General features: G+C 38.9%; 1 long non-coding RNA gene across 1 annotated transcript in view; it reads left to right on the forward strand.

The window, feature by feature from the left end:
• The window catches only part of LOC140003177 (uncharacterized), a 73,815-nt gene extending 58,357 nt beyond the window's left edge, over positions 1-15,458 (forward strand). The window contains exons 3-4 of the long non-coding RNA XR_011811300.1: positions 12,671-12,773; positions 14,457-15,458. This is a non-coding gene — a long non-coding RNA (uncharacterized lncRNA). The remainder of the gene's footprint in view (positions 1-12,670; positions 12,774-14,456) is intronic.
• Positions 15,459-15,691: the final 233 nt, after the last annotated feature.

Consider the following 15,691-nt stretch of genomic DNA (forward strand, 5'->3'; position numbering starts at 1 on the left):
AGATGAGTGGTTGGAGAGATGCCAGGCAGAGAAGGACCTGGGAGTGATGGTTGATAGTCGGCTGAATATGAGCCAGCAGTGTGCTCAGGTGGCCAAGAAGGCCAACAGCATCCTGGCTTGCATAAAAAACAGTGTGACCAGCAGGGCTAGGGAGGTGATCGTCCCCCTGTACTCGGCTCTGGTGAGGCCGCACCTTGAGCGGGTCCAGAGAAGGGCGACGAAGCTGGTGAGGGTCTGGAGAACAAGTCCTATGAGGAGCGGCTGAGGGAGCTGGGCTTGTTCAGCCTGGAGAAAAGGAGGCTCAGGGGTGACCTTATTGCTCTTTCCAGATACCTTAAACGAGGCTGTAGCGAGGTGGGGGTTGTTCTATTCTCCCACGTGCCTGGTGACAGGACAAGGGGGAATGGGCTTAAGTTGCGCCAGGGGAGTTTTAGGTTGGATGTTAGGAAGAAGTTCTTTACCAAAAGGGTTGTTAGACATTGGAACAGGCTGCCTAGAGAAGTGGTGGAGTCACCATCCCTGGAAGTCTTCAAAAGACATTTAGATGTAGAGCTTAGGGATATGGTTTAGTGGGGACTGTTAGCGTTAGGTCAGAGGTTGGACTTGATGATCTTGAGGTCTCTTCCAACCTAGAATTCTGTGATTCTGTGGGATTCAGGAGGAGGAGGCGTGGGAATTGGGAAAGAGGAAAATCTGCTTGTACTTTGTGTAGTTGAATCCTTCCTGTAGATTTGGACATTGCCTCTGTCCCTGCCAGAAGAGGGAAAAGTTTAAGATGTATTTAGCTGGATAGCTCTATGGAAATGCTTAGTACCTACCTTTCAGTGAATGAACCAGGATTCTTAGAAAAAAAATGGAATCTGATCACATATGGAAAGGCTATATCAAAGTTTACACTTGAAAAAGGTCTGAAATAAAACTGCAGAGATTTAGTATCTAAGTTTTGCATGTTGTGCTCTATATCTTTTAACCATCTTTTCAACTACAAAAAATGTGTATTGCACTGTGAATTGTCCACAGCATATTAGATCTGGACCCCATCCCTAATCACTGACAAACCTTTCAGAAATATTCCAACCCAGAAGGTAAATCAGGTAAAGTGTTATTCTTCTGAATGAAAATTGCACCAAGCGTAGCAGCTCACATATCTGATATATGAACAAAATAATAGTTTTTAGGATCTGGACCTTATTTAGTATGAATTGCCACTGTTGGTGTTCAGAAAACAGATCATCACAAATAGAAGATAACTGTAGCACTTTGACATAATATTAGAGGGGGGAGGCACCTGGATGTAACAAAGGCTGACATAGAAGTCTGATTCTCATCTGAGCAAACCCAGCTCCAACAATGGAAAGGGATGCCAAAGTGGGGTTCAAACAATACTGCAAGGCATGGAGCCTTGTTGTGTAAACAAGAAACTTCACCATATGCACAAAAGTCTTTATTTCAATAAAACACTTGGGAAAATAAATAAGGAAGATGTTTGGCACCAAGGCTAAGCTTTATCAGACTGGAAAGTTTTTCAAAGTTTTCCATGAAGCCCTGAATGTTATACAGGAAAAGGAAACAACAGCTAGTAATGCTTGTAAAAGCAATAGCTATATCTCAGTAGATACCAATTAGTTGCCAAAAGTACTGTGTATACATGGCAGAGGTTAAAATAGCTAAGAAAGCTTTATTTCTGAAGCTCTTCCCTTTATAACATAATTTATTAGTCATACCGAGTTAGCACTTCCCTAGAAATGATACGGACATCATCACATTAAGAGCTGAGAGCAAAAAGGATAATTAACCAAACAGCTAAACTGTTTCCCACAATTATTATTCAATTCCTTAATAAAAGATTTATGTTTCTTAAAACACATTCAAAGCCTTTTATGTTGAAGCATTTTGTTTTATTATTATCTTATTTTGTAACAAGGAGCACAAAAATCCTGTGTATGGGTCAGTCTTTCATTTCACTGAAGTCAGCTCCTTGTTTTAAGAAGATGTGTGGATTCTTATAGCCCTCACATTCACAGTTCTGTACACAGGAAGGCAGAGAAGCTCACTTTGAATTAAAAAAAAAGGTAAGCCTCGTTAATGAAGGCAGAAATATTTTTAACTTTTGAGTCTACTACAGAAATATTTTCCCTGCATTCCTTTTCAAGAATTAATAACAAAACCAAATTAAAATATTATCTTGAAACCCTATAATCAAATTAACTTGAATCTGCATGTCTGTGTTGTGCAACAATGATCCCTTATAAATGTTAGGTATTTTTGAGAGGGGCATGTCTTTGTAAAGGAGCTATTCTTGCTGTGCTTAATATGACCTTTTCTTGAACACTGTATTTTCTCTTCTCTTATGCTTGTTTTCCTGAATCTCTTCTAAGCAGTCTGAGAACTCAGTATTGGCTGAGCAGTCTTAGATTCTGCAGTCTTCCACTGAGTTTCAAACTAGGTTAAACATGTTCACCCACCACTGTTCTGAATTGCCATATGCCTGCAACTTCAGTGAGCTTTGATGGATAGAGCTGTGTGGAGGCATTTCATACAGATGCCCAGTTCCTGTGTTCAGCTAATTCCCCACCAAAAAACAAAGTATTTATCCATACAGTATTTTGTAGTTTTTGAGAATGTTTGCTCATTATCCCCATAAGCAGGGGATGGGTATTAAAAATGTTATTAATCATGCATTGCAGGTGACTGTAAAAGACTGAGGTACAAGCAAATTAAATGACTTATGCAGAGTCATGCAGCAAGTCATTTTTGCCATCATCTCCAAGTTTTCTGACTTGCAGGGCCAGATTCTAGCTGCTATATGATTACATACCACAACTTGTGCCTGTTCTTCAATCAAGGTAAACCAGTACTCTTGGCAAGCACAAATTTTGCTTCGATACTCTTCCTCACTCAAGATGACTCATAAGTGCAGTATCCTAACTCCAGCTGTGACAAACAGCTGTTTGTGCAGGAGGACTCAAGGTCAAAGCAGCTAATCCAACAGATTGTTTTGCAGTGGATTATCTTAGATGAATTTTTGAAAAAAAAAAAAAAAAGCTCTGCGTGCACCAGCCGAAGTTCACATAACTCTTCTTCCTCTGGACCCTTCTGTTTGTCACATCATGTTCATTTTCACCAGTAGTCTAGTATCTAGGGGTGAGCAGTGAAGGCTTCAGTGTTTTGTGGCATGCTGCATGCACATCAGGGAGGAGGAGAGAACATAGAGAATATGACACAGCTTGTGTCTATTCACCTGACATTGCTTATGAACATCCATTTCTATACCTAAGGGGTGGAAAATCTTTTCTACCTGACACAGTCTTCATTTCAACAGATTTAAAGACAGTAGAAGCCACATTTGTGCTGTGAGCTGAAAGTGCCATCCTTTGGCCTGGGTAGACATTTTATGGGAGATTTCTGTGAGCCACACATCATTATAATGTCCTTGTCTGGAATGCAGATGAATCTGGAGACACTGCATTTCCTTGAAATGGGCTTGCTTCACATCAGCTCTATAGAGAGGAATTTGACTTTAATGAACCAAGGCAAAGTATGAATAACTGGAGGTCCAAGTCACTGGATGACCTACCCTCTAATACTTGTATTTCAGCTTGCAGAAGCCCAAGTCCTAACTCAGTACGCTACTGCATAGAGTTGAATGAGCAGCTTAAAACCCATTGCTGCAAGCCTCCAGATATTCATGTTGACCTCTCTCACAGGAACAAGAGACCAAAGGATGTGAAGTTTCTGTAGGATCTAGCTATTGATTCCAGACAGTGTTCTAAATATGACTTCCTGTCCTTGTCTGTGAAGGCTTCTATTACTTGCCCACATAAATGTTGATTGGACTGCTATACTTCAGGGAGAAAATGCAAATGCTGTAAAAACTGTTCTTTTCCTTAATAGAGCCAATATTATCTGTAAGATAGTAATAAAAGTCATCACAAAACAGCGGTGGGAGATGCTGCTCTGAAGATGACATTCTCTGTGCCATGAAACAAGGGTGCTGTCCACAGGCTGTTTGCACATTGTTCTTCAACCACATGTCCATCCACTTGTGAGCTGTGGCCTCACAAGTGAGACATCCCCCTCAACCCCCCCCCATTTGTGATTTTGCATTCTGTATTGCTGCTTGATATCACCATGCTTCTCCAAGCCACATGCCATAAATACAAACCAGGGTCTTGTCTTCAGAAAAGCCTGAAAGATGGCTGACTAGCCTGGCCTCCCTGGTGCAGTTCTGCAACACCTGGGGGATCTGCCACCCCTCTCCATCCAGTACTGCTGCCCATTGCTGTTCGTATGAGGTTTGGGTTTTGTTTATTGGATTTTCATGCTGGTGTGCTGGTAGAAAGGTGATTTATTTATTTAATTTTTTTTTGGTTGGGGGGTGACATCTGCCTCTTTTTTCTTTAGAACATGACCTTTATCTGTGTCTTCATGACCTACAAAGAGAGGCTGGTCACTGTACGTGGCTGTGGTTAGGCAGACACCTCTCCTGATGGGTGGTGCACCTGAGCAGAGATAGTCCTGTTCCTTACTAATCCAGGCTGATCTGTGGTCTGTTTCCCAACCAATTTTAGTGTGAGAAAAAACAGGTTTTCTCATATTTCCAAGTCATTCACCAGGAGAAGAGATTCCATACTAAATTTAAGCATAAGATGTAAGTGGGCACTGGCAGAAGATGCACATACCACAAGTGTAGTTTTCAAACTGCTGAAATGAGATCCATTTCTTATTTTCTGTAACGGGCTGGCAACCATGCCACATATGAAACATACAGCTCCCTTAAAAATAAATGTGTTTATAATGTATTGCAAACCCAATCAAACTTCCCTGCAAAGTCAGCACAGACAGATATCCTTCCTGCCTCCTCAAATGGGTAGAGCATCCCCCTTTCTGGATGTTTCTGGGGCAGCAGCATGGGCAGACACCTCATCTTTCTCCAGACCACTTTTCCCTGAGCCCCCTCTTGCCCTAGCAAGGTCCTTCAGGGCTCAAACCCCCATGGTAACATCTGGGAGTGCAAGGCTCACCCTGGTCCACAGCCTTCTGTCAGCAGGGATTGGGATGGGGGAGAAGTGCCACAGAACATGGTGGTCTTCTCACAGAAAAGCAGCAGTGGGTACAGCTGGGTCTTACACTCCCCAAGAGGATTCTGGTGTGATCTGGTGCCATACAAAATAGTCAAGCTGAAGGTTTGTACAGAAGGAATGAATATTTAATATATATGTGCTTTACTATAGAATTCCTGTGTATTAATGAGCAATATATTGACATTTACTGTGAGAATTCATGCTTCATAAACATGGAATTGTTCTGTTTTCTCAATTTGTGCCAGTTTCCTATAAATACAGAAATTGGATACTTATCCTTAAAGCTATCTGATGGAATTCAAAAATAGATAAACAAAGAATAGCAATTCAGTCATTAAAATTCAAAAAAAAAAAAAAAAAACAAAAAAAACAAAAACACAACAAACAAAAAATATATCTGCCCATTATCCTTTTGATGAATCTGGCCTTTTGCCTCAAAACCACTACCAATTTCAGCTGGCATAAGAGAAGCATTTTATGAATACTACCCAATGTTCACTGCACTGAACTGGAAATGCTAGTCAATAACAGCTCATTATCATTATCCAGATGAGAGGCGAATTAAGCATAAGAACACCATACTAATGTAACATAAAGGTTGAAATGCAAGGCGGAAAGATCAAGAAAAATCTGAGCTAAGACTCTCTACACAACAACTTAAGGACTACGGGGATTGGTTCAGAATTTGTATTTTTTTAACATGTTGGAACACTCTTGAAATGAGATAGGTGAAGTGACAGATGTGCACCTTCAGGATTTATTTTTTTCAAAGAATGATGATTATAAAAATAAAAATGTTTTGCAAGAAAGATGGAATGCATTCAAGGCTCTGTCTAAAATTTGCCTTCTTCATTGATAATTTATCTAGACACTCCTCTCCAGGTGAATGTGGTAAATGTCAGGTGTCAATGTCTTGACTTCTAAGAAGCACAAATTCCACAGATCCACATGAACAACCAGGCAGTGGAGGGTCTGTGAACCACATGCATGGGTGGGCCTTTTGGCCAATGAGACCAAACTACATCTTGTCTGAAGTAAAAACACCTACCACATGTAATGTAGCTACATGGACCTCAACATCGGCTGCTTCAGTCTGCACATCTGCTTCAATTATGCTAAATTACTTGCTAATGTAGATGTAGCTAGACTTGCCAGTGTCCAGAGTCAAAACACTGAAAAGAATAGAGAAAAGAGCACCGAATGCAATAATGCTAGTTTTAACCAAGCTGAAGAAGGCCAAGAGCTTCAGTGCTTTCCTTGATTGATTATAATTTAGATAATTACGTTATATTTTAGAGTCTTTCATCAATAAGTACAGATACTTTGCTTTGCAAAGCAGGGCTTGTGAGGAAATTTAACCTTTAAGGCACTGGAGCTGCTGGAAGTTGAAGTGAGCTTTGGTTTAGAGAAGAGGGCAGAGTGGGCCCAAAATATACAGGAAATACTTCATTTCCCTTGGCAACTGAAACATGACTGCCCTAGCAGAAATTAACTGACCATTTAGGACATGAATGTTTGATTGAAGTTAGGAGGACTGTAGAGAAAACTAGAAATTGTTTGGACCCAGAGTCTAAAAATCTGAGACTTAAGAAAAATAATGAAATGTGTACAAATTAAATTAATTTGGGTATTATGCCTCCCTTTTATGTAAGTGTAAATCATGTAAGGTCACCACCAGAGCATTTTTAGGCAGAAATGACATATAATTAAGAAAAAATATTAATAATCAACATGCATCTAAAAAAAAAAAAATTAAAAAAAATGATCAGATTAGAATTTTACCTGGTCACATATTTGTGAATATGTGTACCCATGTATTTTATAAGTAACTATTCTTTTTTTCTCTGTGACATTCAGTGAGAAGATAGACAGTCAAATCTCGGTCCTGTTAATTCTAGTGTGGATGTAGCTGTGTTTGTTGTTGGTGGTGTTTTTTTTTTTTTTTTTTTTTTTTTTTTTTTTTAAGTGAGGATTTTGGTCCAAATTCATTTTTCTTTTAAATCAAATAATCCAAAGACAATAAAGTCAATGGTAGTGGGTTCTCTTACAGCAAGTAAAGGAAGTGTTAATGTGGGGAAAAGGAGATTAGAATATAGGGTAAATCTAAATAAAAAAGACAGTGTAAAAAATAACAACACACCACTGTGGAAGATGAGAATCAATACAACTATTTTACATGACAGATTTTCTATTCAGACTAAATATATTCTGTCTTGAGCATATTGTGTATTGCCCTGACATCATTTTGCCTTTATTCGCATACTGTGGTAATGCTATCTACAGCGTATAGACTTCCATTGACAGCATTTTGCCTTTCCATCAAATCATAACATTGTCTACACAGACATCCGCTGACATTGTTTTGCCTGTATTTTCCACTATAGACTTGCAGTAACACTGTCTGGCATTTCATTATGTTACATCTTAGCAAAATTCTCTGAGATTTTTTACCCCAATTATTAAAGGTTGCATTCAGGCTCCAGAGTGCTCTAATAGCATGGTTTGGCTTCCACCTCTTATTGAAGGATCTCAAAATGGTGCTTATTTATGGGCTTCTTAATTTTGGGCCAGCTGGGGAAGGAGGTTGCAGAAGCGCCCGAGTGAGGTGCACAGTCTGACCTACCTCCAGGCTGCTCTGCTGGGTATTGCTTCAGGTGCTCACTGGCGTCATTTCACAACTGCCTGGGTCACCGACATGCAGGTTGCTGTAACAGCACTCTCATCTCCCCGGATCGGTAACAGGAAATTAGCGGGCAATTTAAAACTGTTTCAGAAAGGGCTCTGCAGGTGGAGAGCCTTACTGGTTTCAGTGCGCTTCCCTGCGGGAGTAAGGGGAGCTGGTGCAGGTGGATTCAGCCTTCAGTGTGCATTTCTCCTCCGCCTGCCTGTGCAAAGGCTGCTGCTGTACTAGGTGGACTGCTCCAAGTGACAGGGCCCCTACACCGATTATTTACACTGCTATTTTTAAATATATAAAATTCCAGGTGCTTGAAATGAAGTATTTGCAGACTTGAGAGCAGTTTGACAGAGTAGTTACTGTGACCGCTAAAATGTTCCCAGTTTGGATGGAGTTTATATACATCTAGCCATGCCTTTTCATATTTAACAAATTTAATCTCTCATCAGTATACCTGAACAACAGAAGAAAATTGCCAGTTATACCAATAACATGCACTGCAAGTGCAAGGGGATTAATACTGTAGCACATCACCATATCCTGATATTTCCGGCACCACTGGACTCCCTTGTGATATACGAAGTGCAAATGAGGCAATGCAGGGAAGGTGAATTTAGGGAATGCAGTGCTGTCTTGTGAGCTTGCCCTGTTTTTGTTATTCTATCATACGTGTGAAGTATTATGGTTCAGAGATGTCTGCATCCACGGGTTAAAAAACAGCAACAACAACAAAGAAACAAAAAAACAACCCTAATAATTGTACTTGAAAAGTCTTCTAGGTTTTTAAAATGCATTCATTCTACCTGGTAAACAGAAAGCTGGTGTTATTTTATCTTCTCTAAGCAAGGAAGCCTTTCCAAAGTATGGAAACCATTTATCTGCTTTAGTCAAGGTGATTTCCATACCAAGGCCATTGTCCCTGCAGTGAAACTGTGATTGTGCAGAGAGTAATTGTGTGTCTGCATGTTTGTATACCTTTTCATTGTTTCTGGATAAATTAATTAGAAAGCCCATTCTGAATACAATGAAATGTGCTTTGCCTACCTTTAAGAGCGTCATTAGTATCTCCTTCATATTTTAATAAATTGCTGTGCTCTGGAAAGCTGTACCTGTCTATTGTTTGCTGAGCCAGAATGGTCTTCATTATGCTGGAGACAGTTTGCTCCCATAAAACACAATGCAATCTGAAGCAATATGATCATGAGCAGCAAAATAAAAACTTGTCATATAGAATACTGATGGCAAAAGGGAAAAGCTCGGAAAAGACAATTATCTATTGAAATATATATTGTCCAGAGGGCAAATGTTTATTCAACGTACTGGCAACAAACATGTAACATCTTTTATTGAGGCTCCCTTTACAGTTCTCTGTGTCTTCAGATATCTCAGTGTATGTATGCAACATTATTGGATCTGCTGGCCCAAATCCTCAGCCAGTGTCAAGTGCCATTGCTCTGCACAGTTTGTGAATGTAACTGACAGCAGTTATGCATATTGCCTAGTATTTTGTCTTGCTTGACAAAAAATATAAATGACTAAACTGAATTTACAGTTAAAATTAAAGGGGGGTTGTTATTGTTATCTTTTTGTTTTGTTTTGTTTTTAATGTTATGATTTATAAGATATGTCCCTTATATTTCTTTTTTAATATTGACTAGAAAGTTTGTAAACGACCTTTTCAATACAGTAATAGCTGAAGCCATGATGCAGAAGCATTGTACAGTTTGTTGTTGTTTCGTTTTGTTTTTAATGCAGCCACATGTGACTGTGGCAGAGAATGATTAAAACAAAGTGAAACTGTCAGGCTTTAAAGTGGGTTTTAATTTCTTTATGAGCTTTGTCTATCATCTCATTCGTAATTATTTTATTTCATACTCTCATCTTATGAGAACTTGTCAAAAAGATTTTGAAATCCTAATAAGTAGGTTCACAGGGTCTTCTTTAGCCACAGTTTTATTAACCTTTTCAAAGAAGACAGAAAGCCTTTAAATTAAGCTGATATACAGGCAGCTAATTTTTGTAGTGTCAGAAAATCATCGACTTCGGTAGTTTGGGCTATTCTTTCATAAATAAACATTTAAAAAATAAAACTGAAACAGCTTTTAATGCAATCTGTGTTTACTAATACAAGCTAATAAAATCACATAATATTACTTTGTATTGTGCTAATGGGTATTACATTATACTACATTAATGCTATATTAATTGATGCTATACATCACCACAGCACTTGCTGTGCAACCCAGAGGAAGAACAATTCGTGACTTTGCTAATATGGCAGACTTACCAAAGCCATAAAATCCTTTAGAGACTCAAAATGTGAAAGAAGTATTAAATAGGTTTATTTGCTTTGCTTGTTATCGCATTACTTTAATTTGGATTCAACATGCTGTGTAAGAGGCATCTGCTAGCTGTTTAGGAGTTCCCAGATGCACCTTCATGTAGCTCCTGGGAGCAAGAACTACCCCTCAGCCTGAGCCGTACTTGACAACGTGGAAGGCTGGGAACAAAGTTGTCATTTTTAGATATATAAGTACATGTGTATGTAATGTGCATAGATTTATAGATAGATGAGTATATCCTGTACGTATATATAATGAAAGTGTATATGTGTATACACACACATATACATGTATATACACACAATGGGCATCTATAACCAAGTATCATTTAATCTTGCCAGTTTGGGTACTGCTAGCAGCAAAACAGTTCAAATCCAATTGCTCAGCACAGGCTACAAAACTCTCTAGAGGGGCTGGATAAATGTATAGACATCTTGCCTATATGGGACTTGGTGCTTTTGCAACTACTGTGTTATTATTCCCCAAAAGATCTAAATTAAATTAAAGTGAGGCATATTTCTGTGAACTGCAGAGCTTTGAGCACAGAAATGTCCTATGGCTCTATCCAGCTTGTCCTCAAATTTGGGGCAAAAATGGAGAGACTCTGAGAGTTTACATTGACTCTCTAACATCCATTAAGAGGATTTCTTCTTTCTTTGATGAAAAGGAGAGCAGGGCAATAAGATTCAGTTTGAAAATTTATCTGCAGATGCATCTGTCAAAAATTAGACTGCAATCTGCAGCTTCATGCAGAGTGCTGCAGCCAGAAGGAAGACAACTGAAGGAATGAAGAGCTAGGCCAGGTACAAAATTATCTCAGTAATTAGCATAGTCTTCGACCCATCAGATAAAACTTTAACACTGCAACAATTATCTTTGCATGGAAGCTCTGCCAGGACAGATTGAACCTAGTGCAAGAAAGTAGTTCAGACCAAGCTTATGAAGAAGGCAGTAACCTTGGGTCATCGTTGTTAAAAAAACAAGTGCCAGAAGAGCAGCACAGGGCGAGGAGGAAGAGGTGAAAGCTGGGTGCTGCTGCATGCCTGTGCAGGGCAAAGAAGTTAGCAAGGGCCAGAGATAGACTCCAAACCACTACCTCCACAGGAGCCTCAGTTTATCACTGCAAGGATAATGAAAGAATGAAAGAAATTAAGGAAGAAATTAAGAAATTAAGAAATTGAGAAAGGAGAGAGAGAGAGAAAGAGAGAGAGAGAGAGAGAGAGAGAGAGAGAGAGGAAGGAAGGAAGGAAGGAAGGAAGGAAGGAAGGAAGGAAGGAAGGAAGGAAGGAAGGAAGGAAGGAAGGAAGGAAGGAAGGAAAAGAAGAAAGAAAGAAAGAAAGAAAGAAAGAAAGAAAGAAAGAAAGAAAGAAAGAAAGAAAGAAAGAAAGAAAGAAAGAAAGAAAGAAAGAAAGAAAGAAAGAAAGAAAGAAAGAAAGAAAGAAAGAAAGAAAGAAAGAAAAGAATGAAAGAAAAAGGAAGGAAGGAAGGAAGGAAGGAAGGAAGGAAGGAAGGAAGGAAGGAAGGAAGGAAGGAAGGAAGGAAGGAAGGAAGGAAGGAAGGAAGGAAGGAAGGAAGGAAGGAAGGAAGGAAGAGTTTTCTCATTTTCTGAAATAAAACTTGGGTAGAAAAAAAATATGGCCTAAAATCAGATGCAGCAGTATGATATTTGTTACCTCAGAATACATTATTATCCAACTCACAATAGCTATTGTCAGTGGGAACCTCTGAACACCAAAAAAAACAAATTACACCCTCCCACGAAACAAACAAACAACAAACAAATGTGACTTAAAAATATTTTATAATTGCTCTTGAATTTTTTCATGACTACTCTTTTTGCATTGTGAGTTATGAACAATCAATAGTTAAGTATTTTCAGGATTTTCTGAAATTCAGTGCAAGTCTGATTTAAATGCATACTTCTGCTGAATAGGGTTTGAGAGCTCCTGAAAACCTGTGGTGGCAATGATGTACCCTGACCTTTTACCTTAATAATTTCATGTGCCCCACTATGCAATTCATGTACGGAATCACTAGCAACAATTATGGGAGCATCGGGTGAGATGTAAAATGATGCAACATGACAGCTAAATAGTAGTTTTGTTTGTTTATTATCTTCAAGAGTCTTTATTGAAAAAAAAAAGTGCTTTCCACTTTATTTCCGCATAAAGCAGTTGTGACACTCAGCATCTACTTGCATCCACACTCTGACCTGGATCTTTAGCCGGGTAGTGGCTGCCTGACATGTTGACATATTTCAGTAGTTAAAATAAGCATTAGTTTTACCCTGTTTTTCTAATGGTAATTCTTCTCTGCAATGATACCAATTTAGTTTGTAGGTAGTTTTAGTGGGTGCCTTCCCACCAAAAGCTTAATCTTGTGTTTGCAACGCAAGAGTTCAACTATATATCTGCATACACATCTCTTTGATTAACTTCTCATCTGCTTAATATTCTATTGCTCTATCTAGGTATTTCAGGAATAGGAGTGGTGCAAAATCGTGAGCCTTTTCACCTTCTATTTATTGTCTTCTATAGTATTTCATCAGCATTTGTTTTTTATTTTAGCTCACAGCCAAACTCTGCTATGATTTTATTACCAATAACGGACTGAGAACATCATCGCACTTGAAAGACATACAAGATTCCTGATGTTGGACATCTGTAGAAGGTAATCCTACATGCAATGGAACAGCCATATGGATGTTAGAAGAAATACTCCTGGGTGGAAGTCTGCCACCTTGTACAATGAACCCAATATTTCTGTGAGCTGCCACACCTGCTGGTGTACCACCAAGTTGTCTTTGTGGACACACTGATTTAAATGGGTCTGCAGGATGTCAGAGCTACCACAGCTCGTGATAGGAGTACAAAGTCTGATACCTCTTGGAAGCACCCAGCTCACTAGAGAAGATTATCAGTGGCCTCACATATTTGGGACCTCTGAATAGCCATCAATGAAGTGGGAACAGTTGTTTTGGCCAAGCTGTGGGACAGCTGTATGAAACCCTCCAATTCTAGCATCACAAATGTATTACAAGTCAAAAACAAGCACTGAGCCTATCACGTGTGATAGCTCTGAAAAATATGGCATAGTTCATATATAAATTAAAAAAACATGGCTCTGTATTTTAGGTTATCAAAACACCCTGAGCAAGCACACATTCCTACACACCAGAATACCATTATTAGAAGGACAAGTATTTCTAAGTATCTCCAAATATCTGCTCTTACTTAAAATTACTTCTATTTTCTCCTCCTCTTTTGGCAATGGTTCTGCAGTGCAGTGTTAGCGGATAATGATTTGGCATCTCCAGTGATAAAACACAGACCTTTCCTAATTCTGTTCAGCTCTATATTACATGGTAAAGAGTAAATTAATTTTACAGCTCCAGATCACAGATCAGATGAACTACAGTAATACAACTACAGAATATTTAGATCAAGTATTTTTTTTTCTTTAAATATGTATTCCATGAAAAATACAAATGCTACCCTCAAAATTGTGATTCATACTTACCCAGACATCATTATCTGTATTAGAAAATATGTCTGTCCTTTGAATCCTCACACTAGCTGTTTACTATGTCTGTTTTATGGTTGGGTCATGGGACTGGAACTGTTTTGGAGTGGAGACATGAGGTAGCCCATGGGCAAGCACTGATAAATTTGCATTAAACAACAGGATGGAGCTTGAACATCTCTAGGCACATCAATGTGCATCAGTCAACTTTGTTTCTCCAGTCTGTATGCATGTGTTCAAGTTGGACACTTCAAATATCCCCAGCATTGGTAAAATTCCTTCTTGAAAAAAAGATTAGGTAGGAAACAAAATCGTTCTTTAGTTCTGTAGATAACATGGTTGTCTTCACAGGTCATAACAGAAGGCAAGGAAAGATTGCAGCCAACACATGAATAAATAATAATTAAAAGATTTGCCCAGTAATAGCTGATCGATGAAAACTGCATGCAAGGAGCCATTGCAGTGTTGTGTGTAGCCTTCTCTCTCCAACACCCGTAGTCCTTCCAGGCTGTTAACAGAAATTTTTATTCCTCCAAAAGAGATTTTCTGTAGCTCTCTCAATCATAAGTTCAAGACATCCATTGCTCAATCTCCCTTCCAGAAAATATTAATTCCAGAGTGTTCTTTTCTTTTTTTTTTTTTATTGAAAAAAGAATCAGGAGACAATTTTTTGGCTGTAGACCAATGAGAGCGAGTGAGCTAAATTAATTTGAGAAACAAATTGTGTTAAGGGGGGGGGGAGCTGATAGATAAGCAGTCATGGGAAATCTATCTAGAGGGAGGACAAACGAGCACAACTTGACTTTCATGTAACCCTTAATCTATTTATAGGAGGAAGAATCGGGAAATGAAGTACCTCTCAACAGCAGTTTAAGTCAACAACTAAAATTAATTGCCTTCACTTTCAAACTACAGTACTTGTGCAGGCTGCACATGAACAGCCAATTTCACACTCCTAGAATCTGGCAAAACGTTGACAAAACAGCCTCCTCTCGGAAGCAGAGGAAAAGTCAACCCTGCCTCTTGTGTCTCTTAATAAGCCTGTTTGTAAAAGGGTGTAGAAAGTGATCTTGTACTGCAGAGATGGGTAACATCATTAAGATCTATACAGCTTTGCCTCTGCAACTTGAGATTATTAAGTGAAAATATTTTCTCATATCAACTTGTATAGAAGGTTGTATTAGCTTGTGTACAATTACAGCTTTACATGCATCATCCCAAGAAGGTCAGCAATGCTGATAGAGTGGCTAAGCATGTAACTTGAACCCTGCCTGTCATGAAAGTGCTCTTCTGGAGTGAATGTGGGTCCCATGCCCACATTCCACTCTCTAGTAAGGTGTCAGTGCCATATACATGCTGCATTACCTTGTCCAGTTTGCATCAAACCTCTGTGCTTCATTTACCACAGATGGACATCGAGGCATGGTCACCTTGGCATGGCCCTTGAACCCAATTTTTACACTGCATACATTTATTTCTGCAGGGTGAGCAACCACAAGCTGTGCATAAAATGAGATCTTTTTGAATTGGCTGTTAAATGAGTTCTTTTTGATGCACCTACAATCTACAGTGGAAAGAAAAAGCTTGTCTGTCAGCCTTAGCCTACCTCAGATCTACTAAGCAACTCTTAAAATAAATGGTAGTAAGCATGGGGTATGTATATGCTTATTTATATGCTGTGTTTACAAGAAGTTTTGAATTCCATCCCATTGTTTGTAAATATTCTATATAACTCATCTGTTTTTATGTATTAATTTGTATGTGTTCATTTATTTTTGGTAACAACCTGTTTTATGGAAATATTTTAATAAAAATCTGTGAACATGAGGAAAAGTAGAGCACAATACAGATGCACAAACAAACACTCGCTGCATGACTCTGAGGAAAAAAAAAAGTGTACATGGGATTCACACATCATCTAAATAGAGAAACGTATAAAACAGCAATGCAGACTGTATGAAGCATGTAAATAAAGGCTGAACAGGAACACTGATGGTCCTGCTTCTCTGCTGGCTCATCCCACATGCCACAGAGAGGCAGGCAAGGAGCTGCAAGCTGGATCAGGC

This window comes from Anas platyrhynchos, chromosome 1 (genome assembly GCF_047663525.1).
Source record: "Anas platyrhynchos isolate ZD024472 breed Pekin duck chromosome 1, IASCAAS_PekinDuck_T2T, whole genome shotgun sequence".
NCBI classification, from domain to species: Eukaryota; Metazoa; Chordata; class Aves; order Anseriformes; family Anatidae; genus Anas; species Anas platyrhynchos.